This window comes from Argentina anserina, chromosome 5 (assembly GCF_933775445.1).
Source record: "Argentina anserina chromosome 5, drPotAnse1.1, whole genome shotgun sequence".
In the NCBI taxonomy this organism is placed as follows: Eukaryota; Viridiplantae; Streptophyta; class Magnoliopsida; order Rosales; family Rosaceae; genus Argentina; species Argentina anserina.
Window position 1 is genome coordinate 23,388,098 of NC_065876.1, and position 16,774 is coordinate 23,404,871.

At 39.0% G+C, this 16,774-nt stretch overlaps 1 protein-coding gene and 1 pseudogene across 1 annotated transcript in view; both read left to right on the top strand.

Annotated features, from left to right (window-relative positions):
• Positions 1-16,774, top strand: part of LOC126794461 (immune-associated nucleotide-binding protein 9) — a 158,968-nt gene that overhangs the window by 73,099 nt on the left and 69,095 nt on the right. The gene's annotated exons all lie outside the window — the stretch shown is intronic.
• On the top strand, positions 168-16,760 carry LOC126795769 (putative disease resistance protein RGA4; annotated as a pseudogene).

The window sequence follows — 16,774 nt, forward strand, 5'->3', positions numbered from 1 at the left end:
TAGGTGCCAAAATATGCTTGAACGTACACACTCCGTCAAACTTGAATGTTGCATGCTGTAGGCAATTGGAATGACGCAAGTAAGGTGTTAATAATGAGGGAAGGAGGTGCCAAGCAAATAATGAGGAAGCTAGGATATGCTCCTGACGCAAGTTTGTGCTGCATGAAATGGGGTCTGAGCATAAAGAAAATTCCTTGTCTTCTCACAACTACAAGCTTGCAGTTGCATTGATCGCAAGCTTCGTCTTGGAACTACAATCAGAGTTATTGAGAATCATAAGATATGTGGGATTTGCCGTAATGCATTTTGGTTTATGTCAAGTGACAAGTTTTGGGAGTGTTGTCAGGGCTGCAAAGAGGTTTCATCATTTTTGTAATGGTGATTACTCGTGGAAATAACTGGTAGCCTGGGGTGGAATGAAGTTATTGTTATGAGTTCTCAATTTGTTCATATTGACGTTTTAATGCAATAGGCCGGACCAATGTTTACAGCCAGATACACTGATAATTTTTTCATTTTTGGATAAGAAGTGAATGACCATCTCATAGACCAGGGTAACGATCTCAGTCTCACTAACAGGTTAAAATGTTAGTCTCGGGTGAAATGAACGTAAATCCAATATTAGGTGCTGCCTAGCCAAGTATAAAGAGTAAAACGCTCCAAGGTTCACATCTAGCAATAGAAAGGTAGAGAAAGGTCGGCACTACATTATAGGATTGAACTTCATCAAAGGAAAAGAGACCACCACCAAGTGTAATTGAATCATTCACTACTTTAAATCTTCTTCCTAACAGCCTAACTAATTATTTTACTGTAAACAGCTACTTTGCCCATGAAGCTTCACATTTGTGTAGCAAATCATCCAAATCGTCTTGAAACTATATACAATTACCATCTAGAAATTGTTATACAATCATTCATTATAGTTGATTATCAAAATATTTTTTTTCTTGGTTTTCTTCCTTTCAGTTGGTGAAGCATCAAACAAGACGTACGGGGTGTCCATGTACAGGCTTAGATCAAGGATCGAGTTTATGATAGATATATAATATACTGACATGGAGTTTTAATATTTGCATTGCTGGAACAGTTTGAATTGGATTTGGCCTTCACATTTTATGCCCTATAAACTTGGTAGCAGAACAGAATAGACTCACAGCCATTCTGCAATTCTTACTTCACATATAATTCTCTATCCCTTGTGTTTGTGTTTTATTTTTCCAAAATGGCAGAGGCACTCATCAACGTGCTTCTTGAACAGTTGGTTACAGTACGTTGCTTTTGATCACACAAAAGAAGCTGTGAATCTGATTTTGAATGCTGAGACTGAAGTCGAAAAATTCAGCACCAATCTCAAAGCGATTCAAGCTGTGTTGGAGGATGCTGAGAAGCAGCAGGTGGAGAATGCCAGCGTGAGAAACTGGTTGGATGGGCTCAATGATGTCTCTTATGAGATGGATGACGTGCTAGATGAGTGGAACACTGAGATTCTGAAACGAGAAGCAATGGGAGTTCCTACTGGGGAAAAGAAAACCTTCATGAAGGTATGTTTCTCCTTTCCATCGTATTGCTTTCGTTTTGGGGTAGTCAGTAAGGCAACTCATCTTCATAAGATAACCACAGACATAAAGAAGCTAAATGAAAAGCTAACTTTAATTTCCGCTCAAAAGGAACAATTTCTGTTTCATCAATCCCCAAGTCGTATTAGAAATGTCAATTCGCTGAAAACTTCATCATTTGTCAATATTTCAACAATATTTGGCAGAGAAGAAGTAAAAGCTGATTTGTTAAAGAAGTTGTTGAGTGAGAATAGTGAAGAAGGGGAAAAAGTCCTTTTCATCCCTATAGTGGGTATGGGAGGGATGGGCAATACAACTCTTGCCCAATTAGCCTACAACAACGAAAATGTAGAGACTTTTTTTGAAAAGAGAAAATGGGTCTGTGTGTCAGATCCTTTTAATGCAGTGAAGATTGCCAAAGCCATCATTAGTGGTACTGGTAATGCTGTCCCTGATTCAATCGAGTTGCAAGACGTATTAAGGGAATGAAGTTCCTCATAATCTTAGATGATGTGTGGACTGAAGACCAACGAGAGTGGGAAAGTTTGAAGTTACTAATAATAATGCTAAAGGTAGTAAAATAACGGTGACCACTAGAAAAGAGAGAGTTGCTGAAATTATGGTAGCAACCACTCACATGATTCATTTGGAAAAGTTGAGTGATGAAAGTTGTTCAATTGTCACGATCCCGAAATATTATGTGTTAAACTCAAAATCGAAATCGTGAAAAATTCTAAAATAATCTCAATAAATCGAAATTATTTTATCGTCACAACACATCATTACTGAGATCATAAAACATCTCTGTCGAATTGATTATTACAAAATCAATTTATAATTCAAACATTATATCAAATGGAAATGAAAAATCATCTCAAACCTCACCACAAAATAAAATAAAGAAACTTTTAAGTCTTTAGAGTAGTCCGTCAATTCTGTTAATCCACACATGTGGAACTATCACCTACACCATCGAATAAGTGAATCGGGATTGTAAACACAAACCCGTTAAGCTTTGCAGCTCGTATAAGTAAAACAACAATATAACTCGCATATAAATACAAAAGAAAAATACTGAAAACATTTAATTATAAATGTACTCATGAGTCATTGGACGGCCCATCTGGTCGTCCAATAATATTTGAAAATATAAGTGCTCATGAGAAATCGGGCAACCCATCTGTTTACCCAAATATATTTATAATATGAGTACTCATGAGACCTAGGTACTCATCTGTTACCCCTCATGCAGTACGCCGCTAGACATTGGGCAACCATCTGTTACCCAATATCCAAAAATATGGGTACTCAAAAGCCGGTAACCCATATGTTACCCCTCATGCTAGTACACCGGCAGACAGACTAGAGCTCTAAATGTATCGTAACTGTCGCCCAACCAAGGCTAGGTTCCGACATGCCAACACGTCCGAAGACAACAAAAACGTTTTAACATAACTCAAGTTAAAACCACGTACAAAACAATTTTCACATGTTATTGTACAAAACCAAGTGACATGCTCAAATAAAATAAATATCAATGCTATAAATGAACTTATTTGAAAACGGGAATATGACAGTATATAATATAGCAACCCAAATATATGTATCAATTTTACCCATTATACACATACACAACCCACTATATCATATACATATCATAGTTCAATCTTTTTAAATAAGTGTAATTATGAATCTCCGCTAAGGGTAGATTCGTCACTGTGAGATTTTACTCACTTTATATTCCTGAGCGTAATTTCCACAATTCTGAAAGCGAATCCTCTACTTGTTGTGTCAATCACCTAGATTGGATAAGAAGTGATTAGAAACGTTACGTAAAACCTCAAATGCCGAATTGGTACTAATGTTTTACTGTTTAGCAATTTTTGGTCTTTACGAAAGTATTGTTCACGTAAATACTATTCACATATTACTGTTCATGTATGTACTATTTATGCATTACTTCTCATGTACGTACTGTTTACGTATTACTTCTTATGTACGTATTGTCTACGTATTACTAATCTAGTAAATATTAATCACTGATTTACCTTTCAGAAATTACTTTACAATTAATGTACGTAAATTACTTTTACATTTACTGTACGTAAATTACTCATTATAATTACTGTACGTAATTTATTTTTTATATTTACCGTACAAAAATCATTTTTTACAAAAAGTTTATGTTTAAAAAACAACAATGTTCACGCGCCGCCGCACGTGGCGGGCGGTGCGTGTGGTTCACCGGCCACCTACAGCAGCCGCGCGTGGCGCTCACAATGGCAGCACGTGGGGACCACGCGGCGATTCCAAAACCGACGCGTAGCTCACCCACCGCCTCCCAAAACCAGTCACTGCCCCTCCTCCACCCTTCCCACGGCCCTAAGCCGTCTCCTGCCCCCTTCACGGCCCCTCACGCGCCGCCTAAGGCGGCGGTACTCTCTATTTCTCCTCCTCCTCCGATTCTCCACAATTCTTCCCAAACTTCACAAAATCACTCATATCATTGAATTTAATGCATTTCCATACCTATATGGAGCCCTAGAACGGCTGGAGGTTGCTGGAGGACTCGAGATGCCGGCGGGGTCGAAATTGAGCAACGGCGATTTGGCGATGCGATGCGAGCTCCGGTCGCCTCGCTGGTGGCACCATGGGTACGAATCGGAGTTACAAACTATCCCCCGAGCTCTGGACTCGCCGACGACGAGCTTGGACGGCAGAGGAAGACGCAGGGCCTAGGATTATCACGCGGCTTCATGACGGCGATGGAGGACGCGTCTTGTTCGGGGTTTGCTGCGGTCGAGCTTATGGAGCTTCTGAGGCAGGCGATGTGAGTCACGGCGGCCTGGTTTGAGAGATCGCCGGAGGCAATTTAGAGAGAGCGAGAGAGAGAGAGTGAGGGTCGGGGAGAGAGAATGGGAGAGCTGTGGGGGAGAGGAGAGAGAGTGAGGGTTTCTGAAATTGGAAACCCTAGCTCCTAAAAATTCCTTTTTATACTTCTTTCAAAATCGGAAACTAACTTTCATTGCTAATAACTTTCACGTACGACGTCTGATTAAAACACATGATGTGTCCACGAAATCGTATCGACGTTCTCTACAACTTTCGTGAAGGAACTTTTCGGAAACGAGTGACCACTACTAGAAAAATGTTCTTAGGTCACGAAATAAATAAGTTTCGTCACCTAAGACAATACTAAGATGACGAAAAGTAATTAGCCACCTAAGTAAAATATTTCGTCATCTAAGTCAATAAGGGTGACGAATTGCTGTTTCGTCAGACAAGTCGTCATCTAAGTGAGTGCTAAGCTGACGAAAAATTGTTTCGCCATCTAAGTTAAATCTAAGCTGACGAATTACTTTTTCGTCACCATAGTGTTGCACTTGTTAGGTGACGAAATAAAGTTTGTGGATGTCTGCCTATCCTTTAAAGTGCTTATCTTCTTCTTAACTTTAAATGGAAGCTGGAACTTTTGATAAGAGCATGGAGACCTTATTTTTATGCACAGCTGCATTGGTTGATTTAGATTGTAGAGCATGAATTTGTAAGGAAGACTCTGCTTGGTCATAGATAGCATGTTTGTTTTTTGTTCTGTGATTCAGTAGAGACCGTAAAGCATGTTGCTGCGGCATGCCATGGACCAGTTAGCTAGGTTTGGCAAGTGAATTTTGTATTGCAGCCTGACCATATTAATTTAATGGCTTAGTTTTGCTTGGCTTCTTGTCTAGAGCTTGGTTGGCAGTAGCTTGGAATGCAAAAAATAAATCATAGTCACTTGCTTAATTGCTTTAACAGCGGCTTCTAAATTGTTCCTATCTGTGAATATGTTCTAAACCCCTGTGAATCTTATTGCCAGGCCTAGAACCAACAGAGGATCCTAGGCCTTCAAATAGCTGAGTCTGTCTACTTCGCATCAACATCGATCAGTGCTTACGTTCCTTTGGTAAAAACCCTTTTCTTTCCGTTGAAGTTATATTCCTTTGTGTCCAATGATCTTATGAATGCACCTCTGACAATTTGATAGGTTTGGTAACTCTAATTACATGCCTAAAACTGAATTAGATTGGGTTTTACATAGTGCACACCACGTGTTTGATAAAATGCCTCAAAGACACTATAGAGCTGAACCAGTGGGCTTTTTCGTGATTTTCGAAATACTTATCCTACTTGTTTTAATCTCAATTCTTAACAGTTAAAAATAGACTCTTCAATGACCGTTTTAGTTCTGGTTTCATGTAAAACGGAGTTGATATGAGAAAGTTATGCTATTTCAAAGTTTGCACAGTGCTTCAGGACTTCTGCAGAAACTATCTTTTCAGTCACTTTGGATCTTTGTTTGACTATGCATTTGGTCTCTGTTTGACTTGAAATTTTGCCAGGTCTTAGCTTTGCTTATCTATTATAATGTTGGAGAATTTCAGTTGAAAATATTGACATGTCAATTGTTGGTGAATTTTTCCTTCTTACTACCCATTTCCTGAAAATTTCTAAGATTTGCGGCTCTTTGTTGCAAACTGTGGCTTTTGGATCCCTTTAACTCTTCATTTTGTTATTGATACTTCCAAATTGTAAAGTAACTTGATCCTTTTAATTTCCTTTTTCCAAATGGTTATCTAGTCTGCTAAAATTATGTTACTTTTTAACTGAAATTTCAAGCTATTTTAATCTGGAACTGTTTTTATTGAGCTTGATTTTGAAAAACACCCAGATTTTGGATGCTTCCTCTATAACATATTTAGTTAAATCTTGTTTGAAAATTTCTGAATTTGGTGCAAGCATGTTTATCAACCTTGAGGATTAGTTCATTTTCTTAAATGACTAAAGACCTTAACTTCAAACTTCTTCTGTTTGTTACTCGTTTCCTCTTTAAATTTCTCTCCTCTTTAAATGACTAGAGATCTCTTATATGCTTAACCATGTGTTTTGAACTATCGCTTATTTGTTGTTTCTATGACAGAACATGGACAAGAGATGGATGCAGTACGACCGGGGGAACCCTGAATACCAACAAGGTATTCTAGATTTTTTGTTATTTGTACTTGAACATGCTGAGGGGAGAAATGTACACAGGTGTCCATGTGTGGAATGTCACAATACTAAGTGGATGACGATTTACGAAATCCACGAACACCTGAATACAAGACGTATAATGCGTAGTTATACTACATGGAATATGCATGGTGAGACATTAGATCATGAACCTACCATGGAAGAAATCCGAGCGGGATACTTTCAACATGCTAGCTCATCTAGAGGTAGTATCGGCCCTCATGTGGATCCCTCTATGGACATTGTACAAGATGCTTTTCCTTCGTTTGCTTCAAGACATGAGGATGAGGTTGTTTATGATACCACTGATGCAGATCATGCTTTTTCACATGTTCACAATGGTGATTATGATAAGTATAACAGGCTAATTGCTGAAGCGCAGACGCCATTGTACCGAGGATGTAAAGAAACTGTCTTGGGTGCCATCATCGATCAGATTAAAACTAAAGTTTCTAGTAAATGGTCGAATGTGTCCTTTAACCGTAATTTGGTGAATATCAGGAAGTTGCTTCCTCCGGAAAACAACCTGCCCCACAGCTTTGATAAGGTACAGAGTATTTTGAAAGACCTTGGCCTTGGTTATGAGACTATCGACGCATGCAAGAATAACTGTGTTTTGTTTTATGGAGTTGACAACCAAACCCTAGATAGTTGTCCAGTGTGCAATGCTTCGAGGTGGAAGACTTCTAAGAAGAGAAGGGTTCCTGTAAAGATACTCCGTTACTTCCCATTGATTCCTAGGTTGAAGCGTTTGTACATGTCTTCACACACTTCCAAAAAGATGAGATGGCATGGGGTAAAGAGGACAGATGATGACATTCTCAGACACCCTGCAGACGGGGAGGCTTGGAAATCATTTGACAGATGTTTTCCTGATTTTGCAGCAGACATTCAAAATGTAAGACTTGGACTTGCAACAGACGGGTTTAATCCTTCTGGAAACATGAATTTGTCTTATAGTATTTGGCCTGTGATTGTTGTGGTGTACAACCTACCTCCATACATGTGTATGAAGAAGGAATTTAGTTTGCTGACATTGTTAATTCCAGGTCGTTATTCTCCAGGAAAGTGTCTTGATGTGTACATGAGACCATTGATTGACGAGTTGAAAGAATTATGGGAAAATGGTATCCCTACTTTTGACAGGTATAGTCAAACTTCATTCAGGATGAAAGCAGCAGTGATTTGGACCATAAGTGATTTTCCTGGATACGGGATGTTATCGTCTCAAACCACACATGGTTACAGGGCTTGTCCAATCTGCTTAGAGGACATAAATTCTAGTTATCACGCTGGAAAGGTGTGTTTCTTAGGGATCCGTTGTTGGCTTCCGGCTGGTCACCCTTGGCGATTTGATGCGGCTTCATTCGATGGGAAGCAAGAGTTTGGTCAAAAACCTAGAGAGCGGTCTGGTGAGTGGATTCTGGACATGTTGAACTCTTTTGATTTCGGACGTCTTAGCAGTGATCGTTCAATTTTGGCACGGAATCCAAAACGTCCTTCTAGACTAGAGAACTGGACGCACAAGAGTATATTTTTCGAATTGCCTTACTGGAAGAAATTGAGAATCAGACACTGCCTAGATGTCATGCACATAGAGAAGAATGTTTGTGACAGCGTTGTGGGAACAGTTTTCGGTTTTAAAGATAAGACTAAGGACACTCTGAAGGCGCGGAAAGATCTTCAAATGATGAACATACGCCCTCACTTGTGGCTAAAACAGTCGGGGTCGGGGTCAACCCTGAAAATGCCTCTTGCACCTTACAGGGTTAATCCAGCTAATGAGAAAAAAAATTTCAAATGGTTTGAAGCTATTAAGTATCCTCATGGTTATGCAGGAAATATATCTCGATGTGTTAAAGTGGGGGAGAACAAGCTAATTGGATTAAAGACGCATGACTGTCATATCATGCTGCAACGTCTTTTCCCAGTGGTAATTCGGCCATATTTGCGTCCTGATGTGGTGGAGCCTTTAGTAGCGTTGTCTAGATTCTTTCAGCAGTTATGCGCTAGAGAGCTAAAGAAGTCAGATGTTCTTGAATTAAAAGAGGACATTGTCTACATCATGTGCAAGTTGGAGCGGATTTTCCCGCCTGCTTTCTTTGACGTCATGATTCACCTCATGGTCCATCTACCAGAACAGGCGTTGCTGACTGGTCCAGTACACTATACCTGGATGTTTCCACAAGAAAGGTACATTGCACGCTTTAAAGTATGCCACTTCACATTTACATATTATTGTTTGCACAATACTAATAGTTCAATTTTCAGACAACTTGGGGAGTACAAAAAATACGTCCGCAACAGAGGGAAACCAGAAGGATCAATTGCAAATGCATACCTCTTAAATGAGTGTGTAACCTACTGTGACTTATATCGCAGTAACGCAACGGAGGCGGAGTCATCTAGAGACTCTATTCCACATCAATTCAATCTATCAGTTGTTTCAGACGTTGTACGTTTATTTGGTAACTTACCAAATTCATACAAGTTAACAAAAAATGAGCTCCGTGAAGCTCATTGGTGCGTGTTGGACCACTGCTCCGAGGTAGAATACTACAAAAATAAACATTTGGCAAAAATCAAAGCAAGACAACCATACGGAGCTGAAGAGATGCAGAAGAAAACTTTTCCTGATTACTTTCTTAATTGGGTAAGTTCAATCTATGTTTCTTTATTTGGCGATATTACTTACATATATAGTCCCAACACTTGCAAGTTATTCATTAATTCTTTTCCAGATGGAAGAGTTGCAACATGAGAACAGCACTGAATACTCACAAGAGTTACACCATTTGGCATGTAAGCCGCAACATCACAGTGTACGTGGGGGATGTTTTGTCAACGGTGTTAAGTTTGTCACATTCCACCGGGATGAGGACCGAGTTACTCAAAACTATGGGGTCATGGTAGAGGGGGATGAAACTTGCTACTATGGGGTCCTACTCTCTGTTGTCGAATTATTATATGGAGCTGGCATGCCAGTTGTGTTATTCAAGTGTAAATGGTTCAACACTGACCCAAGTTTACCGAGGAGTACGAAGATGGATCATGGTTTTTTATCAGTAAATACAGCCACAAGCTGGTATGAGGATGCGCCATTCATTCTTGCCACCATGGCACGACAGGTGTTTTATCTTGATGATCCCAAGGAAGGTGGGGATTGGAAAGTGGCAAATGTGATGTCTCACCGAAACATATGGAGTGCATCTATACTTGAGGGGGATGATGACATAGCAACTGATGATGAAATTGAGGCGACAGAACCATATCAAGAAGCTTCTACCTCTCATATTCCTGATACTCAGACCATTCGCATCAACAACGACCCCCACTACATACACGTGAATGAGTTCATTACGATTCCTACATCTGATGAGGATGATGAAGAGGGCGATGAAGAGGAAGATGAGGAGCCTTACTATGACGAGGATGAAGAAGATGAAGAAGATGATGATATAGAAGATGAAGATTATGTATGACACAAACTACCGGCCCACCTTTTGACATTCTTGAGCTATGGGGGGGGGGGGTACTTGAGGCTAAAGGAGATGTGATCCAAAGTATTATTGACACTGTCTTTGGTGAGTATACTGAACTCTAGCATTTCCCTCTGCCTTGTTGTTAATGTCCAAGGTTTCGAGTTCTTGAATATGATTTAGGTTTGGTTCTGGTTTTACTGTGAACACTTGAATCAATTTGTGGATAATGATGTCCATGTTTCTGATGTTGTGAAAAGGGACATGTTTAGATGCATCAATTGTCCCAACACTTGTATTGCTGGCTTGCTGCTATGTGTATGAATCAAGATTGCTTATGGAAGGCCAAAAGGCCCTTTAACTTGAACTCATGTTAGCAGCTTTCCAATAACCACAGTGCCTTCACAAAAGTGTTGGTGTGTAAAGCACTAAATCTTTTGGTTTTTGACAGAGCTAATGAGCTATAGTTTCTTGTCCATTTTGTTGTAGTTGGTGTCAATATTCATGATAAATTGTTTTAAGTTTTTGGAATGCCGAATGCTTTTTTTTTTCTGTTTTTTTATTTATGAATAGGTGTGATGACGATCTACCTATTTCCTCAACCAAGTCCCAAAATTTGAAAAATTTTAGTTCACTTAGATGACGATATTACATTGTTTGGTGACCTAAGTACTCAATATTTGGCGGGTTAAAATTCCGCCAATTGTTTGAGCCAAAGTTCGAAGTTTACTTAAGTGACGGAGAAGTCATTTTCGTGGGCCGGGTTTCTTTTAATAAAACCCAAATCCCCTTGCTCATAAACCTGAAATCCCTAAATCGTGTCATTTTCTGATCCCCCACCGCGAGAGCTTCCCCCGCATCTCTTCTTCCTAGGTCTCCCCCGCCAGTGCCGTCATCCATCGCGACCTCAAGATCCATTGACATCCACTATGCCACCGACTAGTGGGAAGAGGAAGAAACAGCAGGAACAGACTCAGCGAGTGAGGGAGGCGTTACAGCAGCAATACCGACGCAACGGAGAAGGCCCCTCGATGGCGCCTCCGACTAGTATGGGACCTCCTCTCCCTCCACCACTGCCCTTGGTCCACGAAGTAGCACCCCCAGCATCGAGTGAGCGAACCCAATCAGCATGCAAGATCAGCGCTCGCTGCAAACCTGTTCCTGAAGGAGGTAATTCTCATTCTCATAGTGTATCAACTAATTTGCTCTACGCTGGAGCAGTCCACTGTCCAAGGCTTATTGCCATACTATATATGAATGATGGGAGTTTCTTCTTTAAGATGCATGATTATAGTATTGACCTTCCAAACGTGTGGATCGGGGTTGGATGAATATTAATTAGTGATTGGTTGGTCTGTTTTTATCCTCTCTTGTGTGGTTTCATGTATGTCTCATCCAGGTATTCTTTTTCTTGCAGCACCTCCAAACAAAAAAAGACGGGGGAAGGTGCGAGGCGTTAAAGCCGAGGCGATATTCAAGAGGACTGGTAAGAGGATCAAAGTAACATGGGATGATTTCTGCCATGGTCCGCACAGTAAAGAGTTAAACAGCATGTTGACGCATGATGTTGGCTACATTTTACGGGACAATGTTGGCATGATGGCCGCAAGTTGGGCTGAGTCTGAGGATCATGAGCAGAAGAAGCTGCACACTAGAATCTTAGTAAGAAATATTTCTACTATAAAATAAGAAATTTTGTTTGTATATTAATGCTGTTCATTTTGACAGGTCTTTTATGAGTTTGATACTGATGATGACAACATGTGGGAATGGCTGGAGGAGAAAGCTAAAAGCGTATACAAAAACTGGAAGAGCAAGCTAAACACTATTAGGCTAGAGCATCCGGGGAAGATCCCAGAGGAGTTTGAGCACAGGGTGGACGAGTGGGAATGGCTCATCAACCACTTTGAGTCAGAGGAATTTCAGGTATATCCCAGCTTATGTTTTCTTCTTTGATTCCAATTCCTGTTTAATTTTTTGTGTTCACAGTGTGTTGCACGAATGATTTGCGTATGTGTGTTCCTCAAGACATTGTTTCAGCAAGTAAAACTCCATTCATGCATAGACCTAACAATAGCTATCAACTGAAAAGAAAAATAGCAAAAGTAAATATGACTAACACAACTGCAAAATAAACTTCTGAGAATCAAAAATTAAGAAATTCTGTTATTGATATAATTGAATACAAAAACAAACCTGAATTTCTGTTTTCCCTGATTGTAGCATTACCTTATTTATACATGAAGAGTTTATGTTAGAGAATATGCAATTGGACTATCTTCAATTTTTAAAATGAAAACCCCCAAATTATCATGTCTCTGTTGGACAATTGGTCTCTCTGGGAAGCTAGTGTTTGGGAGATTCTCCCGTTGTTCATGAGGCTATTTGGTAGAGCTTAGATAGGTTATGTATGTAAACGATTATTTTTACAACTCAGCTTTTTAATAACTAAGTTTCGCCACCTCAATACCAAACTAAGCCATAGTTGTATATGCAATTGTTTATTGGTTGAAATGTGGAGGTTTTATTGTCGATTTGGTGACTTTGAATTATTATGGCACCATATTAATTACTGTTGCTCAAATCACTGTCCATCTGGTCAATTTTGCATTTCATTCTTCATATGATGAAATTGCAGAGAAGATCGGCCGCCAACAAGAGAAACCGGGACAAGAAGACATTGCACCACCACACCGGATCAAGGGCTTTCATCTACAATGCAAAGGAGTTGAAGGACAAGGGTGAACATCTCTACTTCATTAAATCTCACTCACGAGCGTATGACGCAGATCGCAACCCAGAAGCTGCTGAAAAACAAGTAAGTGGTATATGTCTGAATGTTGCTTCATCACTGTCCATGTGGTCGATCATTTAATCTCTTGTATGTGTCTAAATAGTTTTTAAATTGCATTGAGAAGGTGATGAATGCAAAGCTGTTCTCCTAAAGTTTGTAGCTTTTCACCTTCATATATTATGAGATTGAAGTACCACATCACTTATTGCCTTTGCATTCATTAGTGCCTCAGAGAATAGATGGGTTGTCTTTTGGTCTTGTTTTAGGTTTTGCTTAGTCTCTTGGCTGGAAGCCAACTTATACTAGATGAATTAATAATGCTATATAAGATCCTATGATTAGTGACTTTCAGCAATTCTATAATACTGCCCTCAACATTCTTTCTCCATATTAATTGTTTTTGTAAAACATATACTCCTCAGGCTGCGTTGATGAAGACGATTGATGATATTCGTGGGGATCTGAGGAAGGAGAACCCTGACATTTCTGAAGAAGATATTGACCTTCATTTAGACCAACTACAAACTCAGGCAAATGTGTTTGAAACAACATTTAAACATAGAAACATGAAGGAGATCAGGGGAATGGGCTTTGCAGGCAGTCATGGTTTGAGCCGAGGGCCAGACAAGACCGGCACTTCACGTTCTAGGCGAGCTGCAGAGATTGTTGATAGAGCTGTGGAGGAAGCCCGACAAGCCAAGGAGGAAGCTCGCGAGACCAGGGAAGAGAACACACAGATTAAGGCTCGTCTTCAACAAATGGAGCAGCTTCTCTCTGACAAGTTTGGCATACAACTGCCGGCTCCCCCCCAACAGTAGCCCCGTGATGATGATGGAGGCAATGGTTCCATCAACATTGCCTCAGTTTCCTAGTCTGTGTCTAGTAAACTATTATAATTAAGTCACTAGTTTGTTTTTGAATATATATTTTGTATGAACAAGTTGAAATTAATGAGTAGTTTATATATTTTGGAATGGTTTGTATGAACTTGATTATGAAATGTATGTATATATATATATATATATTTTTGCTCAATTTTGTATTCTTTTAATTAATATTGAAGGTAAAATAAACAATTAAACAATTTAATCAAAACAGCTTCAATAAAATATATTACACTAAGGTGACGAAAATTAAAATATTTCGTCACTCCAAAGCTTAGGCCACGAAACATATTTCGTCATCTAATATCTTACGTGACGAACAAGTATCGTCACTTAAGAACTTATATGACTAAATATTTTTCTTAGGTGACGAGACTTTTTCGTCACCTTATAATGATAGAGACGAAAAAAAAATCGTGGTGTAAGTTCTCGATATAGTGACGAATCACTTTATTTCGTAACCTAAGTTCTTCAATCACGGCTCTTAGGTGACGAATCTTAGGTGACGAAAATTTCGTCACGTAACTTCTTAGGTGACGAATAATGCTCTTAGGTGACGAAACTATTTCGTCACTTTAGGGTTTTGTTCTAGTAGTGGACGGAGTAAAAGTCGACTTCCGCGTCGCGGAAATGTAACGTTTTTCCGATTTAGATTTCCGAAGGCGGTTCTGTTTCGATTTGACATCATCGTGAAGCGAAAAATAAGCGATTTAATAGATTTACCAAGTTTATAAGTTTCAACGAATTCATACAAATTGAACCTGAAAATCGGGTTATTACATCAATAACATTGCATATTTAGGGTATGGCTCGTCAACGGTTTGGGCCAGGCCGAGCCGGGTATTTTCGTAAATATGAAGATCCAAGCCCGCCAACCTAAAGCGGGCCTTGCGGGCTTTTACAGGCCGCGCCTTGTGGTCTTGTATTAGAGTAAAAAAACATAATATTTTTATTTAAGGATTTGGAACAATAAAAAAAATTATTAGAAAATATTCTAAAAAAATCACAAATAAATTCTTATTTCGAAATATTATTGATCGACACAGATAGATGTGATCGATATATATATTTAGGGACCCTATAAAAAGTTCGTCAGTTTTGAACATGGTTTGACCGTCTATACCTACGATCAACAAAAAAACAGGCGTTTTGACATAATAAAACCTCATTGACCAGGGCTTTACCAAATGAGTTTCCTTGCTGTGACCACGCACGATTGGTGACAAAAATCAGGTGATTTCAAAACAGTTTTCGGCATTCTCATCTCTTAGGGCATATGAGTGGTGTATTTGGTTTACCGGAAATTCTGACGGTTAAACGAGATCCGAATTAGATGAAACTTTAAATGGCCACTAAATATATATATCGATCACATCAGATAGTGTTGATCGATTCCAAGAAGTTTCCTCCATATAGTTTCTTCATAATGCGATGGTTTTATTATAAACCTAATATAAATGTTATGATTCATTAGTGGACACTCGGCGATCGACAACTGTAGTTTGAAATATGGTCGATCAACACCAGCAGATGTGATCGGTATATATATTTAGGAAACTTGTAAAAATTTCATCAATTTTGGACATGGTTTGACCGTCTGTACCTCTGTTCAACAAAAAAAGAGGCGTTTTGACATATTAAAACCCTCTTAGGGCATATTAGTGGTGTTTTCGGTTTATCAGATATTCCGATGGTCAAACGAGGTCCGAATTGGATGAAATTTTTACAGGGTTACTAAATGTAAGTACTTATCACATCGACTGGTACCGATTAATCCAAAGAAGTTTCATTCATATAGTCACTTCATAATGCGATAGTTTTACTTTAAACCTAGTATAAATGTTATGATACATTAGTGGACACTTCGGCGATCGACAACTCAGGTTCTAAATACGGTCGATCGACACCAGTAGATGTGATCGGTATATATATTTACGGACCCCGTAAAAATTTGGTCCGTTTTAGACATAGTTTGACTGCCGTACCTACGGTTAACAAAAAAAGAGACATTTTGACATATTAAAACCCCATTGACCGGAGCTTTGCCAAAAGAGTTTCCTTGATGCGACCCCGCAAATCAGTGACAAAAATTAGATGATTTTCATATATGCAAACGACTTTCGACGTTCGCATCCTGATAATGGGTATTCTATTATGGCATATTAGTGGTGTTTTTGGTTTACCAGAAATTCGGACGGTCAGACAAGGTCCGAATTAAATGAAGTTTTAACAAGGTCCCTAAATATTAGTACCGATAATATCAGCTGATGTCGATTAATCGCGAGAAGTTTACTTCATATAGTTGGTTCATAATGCTATAATTTTATTTTAAATTTAGTATAAAGTTATAATATAAAGAAATATAAAATTTTAAATCTAGTATTATTAACATATATAATATTTTATGTATAATTATTATTAGAAAATATATAATTGATTTATGTATAAGATATTATATGCATGTATAATATTTTATTTTTGGCGAACTTTTACGAGCCGGGCCTTGCGGGGTTTTGGAGAGCCGGGCCGGGTTTTACATATCTAAACTAAGTTCGGCCCTCTACCCATGGAAGCGGGCGTTGGCAAGCTTTGTCGCGGGCCGGGCCGGGTAAAAGTCCATCAAGCTTGCGGACCTTCGCGGGCTTTTCGGATCCGCGGGATAAATAATGAGGCCTAATTTGAGAGGGAAATAGATGAGTCTAATGAATTTGGAGCTATAGGTGAGAAAATAGCGAAAAAGTGTAATGGTTTACCACTTGCTGCATAAACCTTAGGTGCTCTCTTGCACTATAAGAAGAAAAAAAGAGAATAGGAGGAGATCTTGAATAGTAAGATATGGGCTCTAAAAGAGATTGAGCAACAAGTTTTCCAACCACTTTTACTTAGTTATTATGAGTTGGACCCTGCAGTTAGCTGTCGCCTATTATATTGTGCTACATTTCCTAAAGATTATATGTTTAGTGAAGACAATTTGATTGAATTGTGGATCTCGTAAGATTATCTTAGTGG